Source organism: Salminus brasiliensis, chromosome 12, assembly GCF_030463535.1.
Source record: "Salminus brasiliensis chromosome 12, fSalBra1.hap2, whole genome shotgun sequence".
Classification (NCBI taxonomy): domain Eukaryota; kingdom Metazoa; phylum Chordata; class Actinopteri; order Characiformes; family Bryconidae; genus Salminus; species Salminus brasiliensis.
In genome coordinates, this window is record NC_132889.1 from 22,000,895 (window position 1) to 22,014,407 (window position 13,513).

Below are 13,513 nucleotides of genomic sequence, written 5' to 3' on the forward strand. Positions count from 1 at the left end.
GGTACTGCCAATAAACCCACCCATTCGTAACTCCCCCTAGCACTAGCACTAGCAATGCTCCCAATATACGAGGGTAAGGACTTAACACGTGTCCTCCAATACATGCAAAGCCAGCCATCGTCTCTTTTCGGTGGCAGGCAGCCTACGCGCTCTGAGGAAAGCTCCACGTCCCCAGCTAACAGGCGCCTGTGCCTCAGTAAATGTTTAAACCTTTTTATTGAATATGAGTGGATGAGCCTTTACACTAATGGCCTATAATGTTCATGTTTTGGTTGAGGAAATGTGCAGCACTGTAGAGAAATACCGTGTGATTGTTCTTTTAGCTAGTTCCAGTCGTTAGGTAATGGTACACACCAGCATCTAAGCTCATAAATGCAAGCAGCTAGCTACATTTTGCAGACCCTTACCTAGTTAGCGTAAGCAGGCGTTTGTTGTTACTATGACAACCTGTGTGGACATGCAAATTGGTAGTCTGACCTTAGAAATTGCGGTTGCTCACTTAACAGAACACTAAAAACTCTCCTTTCAGGCGTAATCTGTATTAGTCATACTGACCACAGCACCACTGTGTCCTGGATATTTTTGGATGGTGGACTGTTCTCAGCCCAGCAGTGACATTGAGATGCTTAAACATCCCTGCACTGCTGCTGTGCCTGATGCACTCACACCAGCGCAGCACACAGTGCACACAGTATGGTGGTCTCTTTCCACTGAGGACCAGGATAGAGTGTGACTCACAAATTGTACAGCAACATTTCAGTACCTGTACATCTACAAAGTGCACCAGCAATCTTTTATAAATAAAGGTGCTACAAAGGGTTCTTTTGAACTGTCACACATCTCTGTTACAAAAACGGCTCTTCAGGGGACCAAAAGTGGTTCTTCTATGGCGTCGCTCAATAGCACCTTTATTTTTTTAGGAGTGTAGGTGTGGCTTATATGAGTGAAGGCACAAAGCGTAGCTAGTAAAGTGACAGCCCTGTACATTCATCTAATACTAGGTGTGTGACTGCACACAGGGGTCTGTAGCTGTTGTTGCTTTCCATTTCATTTAGACTGCCAGTCCCTGTAGCTTGCACAAGTGGGATCAGCTGGTACAGAGAGCACAGACTGTCTGGCAAATGTGTCAAATAGATGGGCCACTTCAAGCTCCTCTGAGTGTGGGGGGCATAAAAGGCTAGACTGATGCTCGTTCACGTTTCGGTCGGGCCAAATGATTACCAGGGCGCCCGAGGGCATAGACGCACTCATGCTACACCGACCTGAGTGAATGTTCCTTGGGTGTGAGGTTATACATTACCATATAAGAATAATTTGGTGAATTCAGGTCACTGACTTTGCTACACCAGACAGAAGTGCATACATTGTTTCTTCTGTAGAACTACACTGACATTGCATTATGGCATAAATGTAAAGGAATAAAATTGTTATTTTTAACCCTTCTGTCAAAAATGACCCACCACTATGTTTCACAGCATGATTTTCAGCTAGAGTGACCCCAATATTACAGACGGTGTATTGTTGCTGTTGTTCATACTTCCATGACAGCTGCCACTTCTAACAGCACAGTGTACGCTACCCAGCCACTACCACATTGAGAATTCTCCAACACCCAAGTAATATCTGGTCAGCTGCGGTCCTATTGGGATCCCTTTCCACTGAAGGACAGACTTACAAAGTGTACGTATATGGTAGATACAGTGAGACCCAAGTATTTGGACACCACAATGGATTTGAAATCTAATAACTGTGAGGGGATTGAAGTATAGACTTACAGCTTGAACAGTTTGAGTTATTGTCATTATTTACAGTCCCTTTCACAGGCTCAAAGGTAATTCGACAAGTTCCGGATAAGCAGTTTCACAGCCAGGTGTGACTCTCTCATTCCCTCATTATTTCACGACAGATTAAGGAGATAAGGTCTGGAGTTGTGTCCAAGAATTTGCATCTGGTAGCTGTTCATGGGAACTCTCAGGTTGTGGTCCAAAGACATGAAGAGGCAAGTAAGGGAGGCTATAATTATGCTGAGAAAAGCAAAACAAATCAGAGAGAGAGAGAGAGAGAGCAGAATCTTCATGAGTGGCTAAATCAACAATTTGGTTGTTACAAAAGAAGGAATGCACTTATGAGATCAGCGTCACTAAAAGGCCTGAATGACCATGGAAGGAAGCTAAAGTACTTAAATAAAGTGGGTTAGTAGTGGCAGGATGCAATCTGAATATACCCAGTATATATATATGTATGGGTAGCCCAACAGGGAATCAGAAAGTTTTGTACTCTGGTTCTATGTTGGCCCCACATTTGGATGCCCACTAGGGTCAGTGATGAGACCAGGAGGGGTTAAAAAGGGTTGTACACTGCACAAGGGGCCTAGATGGGACCCATGTGAGATCAAGGTGGGCTTGTATCAATGGGGTCCATTTGGGAAGTCCAACTGGGTCCCAGTAAAAAAAAACAAATGCCACCTGGAACCCACCTAGCCCTCGTCCCACCTGTGTGAGGCCCACGTGAGCGCATGTTGGCTGGGTATCTATACTGCTGTAATGCTGTAAAACCAGCCTATTTGCAAAACAAATAGGATGTTGCTTCACAGTACACATGGATAATGAGCCAAAACATATCGCAAAAGCAATCCAACAGCTTCTTAAGGCAAAGAAATTGAATTTTCTAGAATGGCTGAGTCAGTCACCTGACCTCAACCCAATTGAGCAGCATTTCACTTACTCAAGACAAAAGTAAAGGCAGAAAGACCCAGAAGGCAGCTGCAGGGGCATCTCTCCTTCTAACTGCTTCATGTCCAATCCATTGAGGTGGTGTAGAGAGGCAGAATTACAGAAATTGTCACTGTCCAAAAATGTATGGACCTGACTCTATCTGATGGCATGAGTTGGTATGTGCCAATATAGGAATTCAAGGCTGATGCTGTTATCCAACATGTTTTATGCATGCATCTGCTGATACTGAGAAAAATACAGAACTGTACCATGGTCACAAATCACTTATTTAGATTCTAGACAAAGCAAGTGACAAAAAAATCAGGAGATTCTTAAATGACAGTCCAAAAAAACTGAGAAAATGGATCTTCTAACAACCATGCAAGTCCTGGTAGAGCCCCAAAACTGTTCCCATCAGATAAACCACACTTTCAGCTGAAATTCAGCTGCAAGGATGTGTAGCCTTGCTGAAAAAAAGGGAACCAACAAACATTTGCAAATCAAATTACTGAAGCTGATGATGTTTTCAGAACAATGGACTGACTACTGCAGATTCAAGACCTCAACATCATTGAACTAAATATTTTTGGGATTACTTGGAAGGTCAGAATCTGAAAATGCTCTTTCTAAGACTGAACTTTGGAGGTGTGGACAAATCTCCTTGCAGATTTTCTTTGAGTCTCTTGAAAAAGATGTTTAAGCATAATATCTTTTGCTTCTTATTTTTGTTGCCGGCTCTAGAAGTGAAATAAAGGGTGGTCTCATTGGCGCAGAACTGGAAACATCTGTAAGATATCCAAATTGGGACCCAAATCCACATGGATCTGTATTACAGAGTAATCTGAGATCCTGTTTACACCTGGTCACTTTGCGTGAGTAGTATCTGGATGGTAGCCTAAAAAGATGGTCAACACTGGGTGGTCAAATGCGTCTCCTGTTAGTCAGACTGAAATCCGATCACCTTGTGGGATGGGTTATGCAAATACGCTTGTTGCGCTGCAATTATTTCTGATGTTTGGGTTGTACTGGGGGGGGGGTCTTGGTTGTTGAATGCGTCTTAGCATGACGGCTGCGTTTATGCTGTTATAACGTGGCTCAAATGCATCTAAGACCACCTCCTGAAGTGGTTTGAGTGATTGGACACGTATTGAGTGCGTTTACACCTGCATTGTTATGTGGATTGGCCTAATCCAGATGTAATCCTGATACTCAAGAAGCATGACATGACCAGGGGTTATTTTTTTATTTTTTTTAAATAAATAATCAATAAAGTACATAAATACATCAATAAAGATAAGCTTGAAATATCTAGTCTAATTCACACAGCAGTCTGAAGCAAATCCATTTATTTAAGCAATTCTCTGCCAATTCTGATACTGATGGCATCATGCATCCCTGTTTAAATGGGCAACCCAGTGTAGTATTTTGTCTGTGTCGCACAATTCAGTTTATTAAGGTAACAGCTTCTTAAATAGCACCTTTAGGTCAGCACTGCTTTGGTTTAGCTGTATTAGCAGATCAGATACCACTATCAGCTTAGCCCTTTGGGAAATTACATTTTGCCTGGCGAAACCGTGCCGCTGTCCTCTCGCAGTCATGCATGTTATGTTCGAAATTGCAGTGCAGTTGTTAGCATATTCCATCGTGTGCTCTGTGAGCTCTGTTTTCGTCTCCAGGCCAAGACAGTTGCTGCCATTGTCTCAAAGCAAGGGAGGAGAAGTGGCTGCGGCCTGGTCGTTAAACATGTTATTAGTGTACGCTATTCAATTTGGACTCATTTGCAGCAGTTAGTAATTCGTGGTATGAAGAGGAACAGGTGGAACCAGCTGCATTTAACACAACACTGTGAAAACTGCGAGATTTCAGGGATCACAGTGATCATATTGCATGCCGAGTACAGTGTTCCCAGAGCTCATAACAAGGTCTACAACAGGTTTTTAACATCCTGTTTGCTGAAGCCGAGGCAGGCAGTTTTTTTTATTATTATTATTATTATTACTGGTAGTTTCTGAATGGCAAAGCAGCGCTGCCGCATTGGAACATGGCAGTTCTATTTTGGGCGCACTTTCTTGTAGCAGTTACTCAGCATGTGGGTGTGTGGGAATCAGCAAGAGCAGGGCTGTCTGACGCCATAATTGGCTGGAAGGAAAAAATGGAAACCTGTTCTAGCTAATTGATGGGCAAGACAAGGCTGCAAGGTGAAAAGGTGCAGGTCTCGGGAAAAGGGGAAGACGATGTTTAGCAGTATGGTTAGTAGAATGTTCTTTTCGTGCCTTGTGAGACATGTATAGAATATGGTAAGAATATCTTTTTCCTTAATGGAACAGCGCATGGCGAGAAGAAGTGAAGGCGGAGGAGGTCTGTGAGCCGTGACAATGCAGGCGAAGCTAAAAGTAGCTCTCGGTGCTATGACGAGCTTTGAATCTAGGCTTTTGACCAGACGCGAGACAGTAATAAGCAGGAGTGACGTGGTGGGGGAGGGGGAGGTGGAGGTTAGGACCATTCTAAGGACCAGTGACAGGCCCTAAAATGTATTGGAACTTTTCTTGGGGGCAGTGGGATGGTGGGGCCCAGTGTAATATCTTTTCATAGGTCCCAAAATCCCTGGCAGCGCTCCTGGTAATAAGCAGCGACTCTGTACTTGGAATGCACTGGTACGATTTTGGTACGATGCCAATGTCCTATATTTTTCATGTACGTGTTTCCTCAAGCCGATACAGATGTTTGAATACATTTGGGGGGAAAAAAAAACAGAAATTGAGACTTGTAGGCGGTTGTATTAGCATCATTTTAGCACAGTACACCAGAAATATGTTCTGCTTTTCTGGAGAACAATAAATACATCATCAAATATCAGCTGATAATATCAGTAAAATCTGAACATCTGGCTCCTGAGTAGCGCAACCATCTAAATGTTGGCGCTGTCATTGAGAGATCACCTGTTTAACGCTATCCGGAGAGCAGAATTTGCCAAGCTGTCATGGGGTGGGTAGGATGGGCCTTGCTCTCTCCCCATCGTCCGGTGCATGCTTGCCAGTGTGGCCGTTTGTTAGCTGGTGTAGCATAACTGGCAATTAACTCTCTCCTTTGAGTGTGTACTACTGTTCAAACTGGCTAAGACTGGTGACAGTTGAGTGAAAAAAAGTTTCAAAACATTTTGTACAACAGCACAGCAGACCTTTTAATATAAATTCAATTAAATTCAAATTTACTTATATAACTAATGTTGTCACCAGGCGGTTTTACAGAGATCGAGTCTGTGCCTCTTTTAAGCAAGCTAGTGGCAACAGTGGCAAGGAAAAACTCCCTCAGGTCGAGAGGAAGAAACCTTGAGAGGAAACAAGACTCCAAAGGGGAACCCATCTTCTTCAGGACCTTGTTCATAGCAGACCCCCATTTGCATAAAATGATTGGTACTAGATAGCACTCCTGATGTAGATAGTATAAGTGTAAAAGGACAGTGTTGTGACCTTTACTATGAGTTGTGAAGATTCTCAGACCAGTAGCACCCTAATAACAGCTCTACAAAGCATGGGGTCACAGTGTGGCAGCACAGTGAAACCCGTTACTACCAACCGTTTCTAAATGTACCATTGACACCATACACTCTTAAAAATGAAGGTGCTCCAAATGGTTCTTTGAGTGATGAAGGAGTCACTTTTGCTTCCATAAATGTGTGAGTGTGAAGACCTTCAAAACCTTTAAAAGACCCAAAGCACTTTCTTCATCAATTTAAAGGACACATCTCTTTAAAAAAAAAAGGTTCTTTATGGAACCAAAAGTGGTTCTTCTGTGACATCGCTCAAAGATCCTTTCAAAGAACCCAACACATGTACATCTATCCACCTGTTTTGCAGTTAATTTAAGTGAAGCAAAACAAAGTCTGTACTGATTTCTCTAATAACAGATGGTTCGAGTCTTGGTGTCAGTGAAGCTGATACGGTGTTGTGCAGACTGGTCAGGTATGGTTGGCTGCTCACTGGAAAGAATAAAAGTGCAGTGTTGTTGACAGCGGCTCACAGGACGACACCTCTGCCAGACACAAACCACAGAATTGGCTTCTCCCTAGCCTAGTCTTCTGCTTCCTCCACTTGTGTGGTTTAACGATGGATTGCAAACAACCACCAAGCATTTCTATGAGTTGCATCATGCTTTCGACCTCTCTCGCCATAAGAAGAGTGCAAGATATGTCAATGGCTCTTCAACGTCTGAAGCTAGCTAGCATTACAAGTGAAGTGACTAACTAGCAGCTGATTGTGACAAACACCAGCTCTTCAGCCGGTTTCTGTGCCCTCAACAATAAAATTTCATGGTCCCCCATTCAATCATGAGGGTAATGAGGCCCTTATGACGTCCATGATCCAGAGAACTTGGCCAGAATTGTGGAATGGAGACTCGTGTTCTATTGTGTGGAAAGGATTTTTCTGATTCTAGACTCTATGAACATATCACACACTTCCACCATCGTCTGTACAGGCTCATGGGTTAGCTAGCTACACATGGACACTAATCATGGGAGTTATTTCTACATTGAGAACATGCTTTGTTAGTATAGCCTCATGTCAGTTTCCTCTCCTTCCTTAAGGCATGAACTAGTTAGCTTCTAGTAGCGACCACATGTGGACAATCCTCATTTTGCAGTGCGAGTGAGTGAGTAAGTTACACATGAATAAAGTAATTTGGGAAAATAGAAGAGATGTATTAGGGCTCTATCTAAGTACGGCTGGGTGATGTATTGAATATTTGCAATATGTATATTTATAATAATTAATTAAAATGAATTACACATGTTGAATCAAAAAATGAATGCCACTCCAAGAATTCAATTAATGAAAAATAAATACGCTCTAATTTGACTGTTAAAATTCCACATTATCTTCTGTTTAACATTCAACTCTTCACATGCGGGGTATTTCATCCTTCCTTTTAAAAATGATTGCCCCCCATTTGGCCTTGTCCTTGGTTAAAAAAAAAAAAAAAAGGGCCTTAATTCGATTCTTTTTTTCTATTGCATTTGAGTTCTTATTGCAGTTACATTTTGAACGTGCTTGCCATTAATTGTGTGTCCTTCTTGGCCTCAATGCATTTAATAAGGCTGTTTAGTTCAGATTATGGCTCTTTTAATTGAATAATCCCCTTTAAGTCATTGTAGAGAGAATGCATAAGTATCAAGACTTTTACTGAGGTCACCCTCAGTTGCTGCATGTCTGTGGCTCCTTCTGCCTTTCGTTGTGTCTTCAGTAAGTAAAGCATTTTCAGCTGGCTTGAGGTTGTGACTGACTCTGCCATTTCAGAACCTTCTATTTCTCTGCCCTAAGAAGCTCTTGGGTTGCTTTAGCAGTATGTTTCAGGTCGTTATCCATTATCCAAGTGCCGTCCTATCAGTTTTGCAGCATTTGCCTGACTATGAGCAGTAACTATAGCTCTATGCATTATAGCAGAATTCGTCCTGCTACTTCTATCAGTAGTCACGTCCACAACAAACACCGGTGAACCTGTTTCCATATACCATGCCGTACATGCCAATGCCATAACGGTGCCTCCACCATGTTTGATAGATGATGTGGTGTGCTTCATGAACCCTTCCTTTCTTTATGTGCTCTAAGACCAGATGTTTTCATGTCGTCTAATCTGATCTTTCTGTTCTTACAAGTTACCAGTGGTTTGCATCTAATTTAATGCTGCCACAAAAATTCACTACAGCCACTTGATCTCCCATTAGGCCACAGCTAATAAATTATGATAATAATAATAATAATCATACTAATAATAACAAATAGTAATATTATTAGGCAAGCAGAGGGGTACTCTGGTGGCCCTCTAAATTCTGTGTGTTCCCCAGTACAACAAGTAGTCTAGAACCGCCCCTGTAAACTCTCATTGTTTACACTCATTAAGGCATATGTAAATTGTTGGCTTTTACAAGGAATGTTCTTGACTTAGATGTTGTGAATGAGGTTTTCCTCACAAATGAAAGAACACTTGATCGTTGTTTTTTTTTGTATTTTAAGCCAAACGATGGTCTCCTTCTCCTCTTTGCATCATGACCTCTTTGGACCATATATTGAGAGTTCTCATGAACAGCTACCAAATACAAATTAAGCACTCAGAATCAACCCCCTTCATTTTTTTTTCTCAATAAATGTGGGAACGAGCCACACCTGGCTTTCAGTCAACTGTACAATTACTTTTGAACCAGATTTATATATATATACCTCAGACACAAAGCTTGTGGTTTGTATACTGTGTACATGGTAAATAAATAAAACCCATGCCCCAGGCCTCATATGAACAACCATAAAGTTGTCAGTAAGGTGAGCCAGTGACGTACTAAACCATGTTTCTGTTATTGTTATTGTATATCAGGCCCTGTGGAGCTCTTGCATAGAGGTATAACTCACTAGTAGCACCGTGGAAAACCCTACAGCCTTGTATTCTGGTTCAAATCTCAGATCAGACAATAAATATAACATTTCTGCCTGCAAAGGTTTGTTTCTCCCACCCACTAAGTAGAGCTCCCTATTGCACAATGAAGGTAAAGTCTAGCATGTGCTTCCTCAGAGTCACATGAATGCAATCACGACTTTTTTGAACTGTTGCAACTTCAGTGGACAGCTAATGCTAACAGACGCCCATGCTGAAACACATTATCGTGGCGAGGGGGGGGGGGCATCGTTCATATCCAGATAGCTTCAAAGAGACTCAAATCATATGTAATCGGAGGGAAGAGATTGAAGTATCATGGTTTCGATTTGACTATTATTGTCTTTAAATTTAAAGTTTTTGGAATTTATATTTTTGATCATTCTAACTGATGATTGATGGCACATTTATTCATCTCCAGAAAAGCAGAATGTTTAGGTCATGCTGGACTACTGTATTAGCATATCTGTATTTTTTTTTTACTTTTATTTTACTGCATTTGCAGCCCCTCAGAAATGCATGGTGTGTGCAATGCAATGCTAATATATAAAGATGGTCTAGTGGTTAGATATAAAGATACAGGGTGTTTTCACACTACAGCAGCTTGCTCTGCGTGTTAGATACATTTGGTCAAGTGTGAAAGTTGTTTTTTGGGCATGAGCACTGTGGTGAAAATGTTCTAAATAAGCAGAAATCAATAAAATCACAGAGTCACAATTAATGCTCCAAAGTAATATATTGATTGATTTTAATTATTTGATTATCTAAAAGCTTTTGGCCGGGGAGAAGCTCCTGGCAAATGCCCAGAGATCTCCGAAGGTTACACCTAATTGTGATATGAATAAACAAAAGGGCGTAAATTTTTGTGCATAATTAATAAAGAGGAAGGACGCTCAAATATGTTTTTTAGAAGCCCCTCACACCTAGAGATACCCAAACAAGTTGGTATGCAACTTCGAGGTCACTTGAACAATAACTCCCTGTGGCCAGCATAGGGAAAACAGATCAGGCTTACACTTAGGACCGGAGGAGTAGCTAGTTTGTTCCACTCCGGCCGAAGGGGAGTAACTGATTTGTGGTCTCCTTCACATGGAGCAGTAAAAGTCCACCCGAACGTTATGATTAAGTGCCTGTTAAGTCTGTTAGTATGTTAGTCTGGATAAAATATACTAAGGAATACATATGGTATATGCGAGAGATAATAGTCATCTGACTATGTCTACTATGATCTTGAAACCACAGCACCAACCTCTGGTCCTTCTGAAAACGGCGGGCTGAGGTTCACTTCTAGTGAACTGTGGTGCGAAGTGTGGAAGCTATACACTCCCGCCGGCACATGTGGGGTTGTGGGATTGGTTAATTGTTTCATGTAACTGCTTTGACGTATCGCTTGCATGGCTAAAAAAACCTGACTGCAGAAAATCGTCATTCTTCACCACCTGAGTGTTTGTACAAAAGCGATAAACGGATGAGCAAAGGCCTTACTGTTTTGCCAAAATTGCGCAATCGAGCCACGGTTTGAAAGCAAACAAGCAGTAACAAGCCCAGTAGTCTTTATTCCCGTAGTCTTTATTTTTACATTTGTAAATAGATGAGAACTTCTCAGCATTGACTGCTATGTACAAGAAAAATATCAGATATCAGCATCAGGCTACTGTTCCCATATCGATGCATCCCTAATTGAGCTGTCACTGTAAGGTCAGGATGTACAGTATTTTGAATCGGGTTAGGGAGGGGTGGATTTGGCTTCTTGAACTGTGGGTGATGGATGTAAGTTAAAAAAAAAAAAAGCAAAAAAAAAAGCTGACTAGTGCATTACTATGGGCCACTAAGGAGACAATATGCAGTGACTGCTGCAAAAGTGTCAGAATATTCCAGTGGGTGTGAAATTCACACTTGCCTCTACGCTGCAGGTGGACTTGCAGCAGAGTGCGGTCTATACATTTTTAAATATCTTCTTCTTATAATGATTTTATTCAGTAGTAAGGGGGTCCTGAAGGTTTAAAATACAGCTAAAATTCGAAATACATGCAGTGCACTGTTCCCTGTGGTTAATCATGAAAATAACCTATTTTACAAAAGCTTTAGAAATGGCTCCGCTGACGTCCAGGATTTCATCAAAATAGACCAATTAGCTATAAGCTGCATTAGACTGCCAAAACTGGCTCCCACATTTTGCGAGCAAGGATAGAACATGGGTGAGAAAGATGTTACATTTGTTGTCTGTGGCTGATCTTTGGATGAGCTACCAAAAGACAGCCGTGGAGACCATGGTCTGTCCTCCGTTACACTGCAGACAATGCAAGCCTGTGTATTGCTGTTTTCTCAGCAGCACATTTTAATTAGGACTGCATTGAAATGAGAGGATCCTGAGCGAAATACAGTTTCAGTCTGCAGCCGTCCGTGGCTGAGCGTCCAGGAAAGCACAATTGGGAGGTAGGATGACCGCCCCTCTTCCTCATCGCCCAGCTCGATGCGGCGAAGGGCGGCTGTTAGCTGACGTAACAGTATCAGTAGGTCTTTGTCAGTCACGTGTGTCTACTGTGTGTGATGTCAACGAAGCACCCTTTTGGAGGCATTTTAGAGGCTTGTTACAATGAGCAGTGCAGTGAAAGTAGTAGAAACGACCTTCGTGAAAGGATGCCACACCGAGACAAGCTCAGCAAGGATGCCAGGGATGCTGCTTGGATAAATTGTCAGAAATGAATGAGTGATCCATACAACCTGATTGCAAAAAGCTGCAAAGCTGACCCTTGCATTGCTGCTTCTAACCACGACATGGATGTTACCAGCTGTCTTGTTTACAGTATTACCATATGCCTGTGGACAGTTTCAAAACTAGGCCCAAGGGACGGAAGATGGAAGTTCAGTTATATATCAACTAAAAAGAAAGCATGTGATAAAACAGTCCTAGCAGCAAAGGTAAGCTGGCATTTTAACATTTTATAACGAATATATTTTTATAATTGAAGCATCCTCATTGCAGCCATATAAATGGCTTAATAAAAAAATTGCATGGGGTCTGTAAGATATTCAGTGTATACTGGACATCTGGAATTAATTCATATGAAATTGACAAGATTATTACTTCCATTACAAACTAAATACAAAGAAAGCATTGTAACATGTCTGTGTTTACTGTAAGTGAAATGATGTATTCATTAAAAAGTAATCATCTGTTCATTCAGTGAGCATCAGGGGTATTAAAAAGAGCTTATCTTGCTTCTGTTGGAGAAGCTATCCCTACTGCCCATGGAAGAAGGCTTGCTGCTAGATCTTGGAGCATTGCTGTGAGGATTTAAGTGTTGGTGAGGTCAGGATGTTGGATGATCACCATCCTACCTCATCCCCAATTCTTCAACTAATCCCAAAATTATTGGATGGAGCACTAGAGATCATTCCAGAGAGCACAGTTCCACTGCTCCACAGCTCGATCCTGGGGGCTTTATACCCCAATAGGTTCAACTTGATCTGCACATTATATTAAACAACGGAATTACTTTCAAAATCCACATATAGATATGCTGGAACATGATGGAGAATTGGCTTATATATAGCATATATAAAAAGACAGCCTTGATTGATTTTCTGACTCGGCCCTAAACAGACATGAGAAGATGAGTATAGTACAAAAACAATAAAAAAAAAATCTTGAGTAATACCTTTTTTTTGTTTTGCATATCTACACAATACATATCTAAACACAGCAACATTCAGTACACAAAGTCTATCTATTTTTTTTTTTGCGACATAAAACATCAAGCTACATGTACTAAGATATTTCTGTTATTTATGTGGGATCATGGTGAAAATTGTTGTTCAGTCACAGAGGCATTAGACCCATTTCTCATTAGCTAGCATTTTAGGGACTTTCGTAACAAGCTTTAAAAAAACAACAACAACAATTCCCTTGTTGTGAAGTAACATTTAAAAGTCTAAGTGATTTATATAAAAAACAATGTCCAGTATACTGGACACTAGGACTGAGGAGGGTACATGGCAGCATTCACAAGCCAAAGGTTTCTTTAGAAGATTATGCTTTCCAGCTAAAGGAAAGAAAGAGGAAGAGTGAGGACTCCTAATCAACGAATAGATGCCTTCACTTGCATTCAGTCTTTTCCTCCCATTAAATCAATATGACTGTAGGAAGAATGAAAGAGGCCTAAATGAAAACCAGAAACATTGTTAAACCCAAATAAATGACTAAACAACAAGTCATCATCATCATCATCATGAAACAAGCCAACATCTGACCTAGTACTAAAGTAAAGCAGAAAGTACACTGCATGACGTTTTACAGTCTTAAAAGATTAACTAATTTCTGCTTTCCGGTGTATGTTTACTAGTTTGGCTAATCTAAAGCAATGCTGGGATCT

At 41.2% G+C, this 13,513-nt stretch overlaps 1 protein-coding gene across 2 annotated transcripts in view; it reads left to right on the top strand.

The window, feature by feature from the left end:
* The window catches only part of LOC140574441 (ras-related protein Rab-37), a 46,568-nt gene that overhangs the window by 20,957 nt on the left and 12,098 nt on the right, over window positions 1-13,513 (top strand). The gene's annotated exons all lie outside the window — the stretch shown is intronic.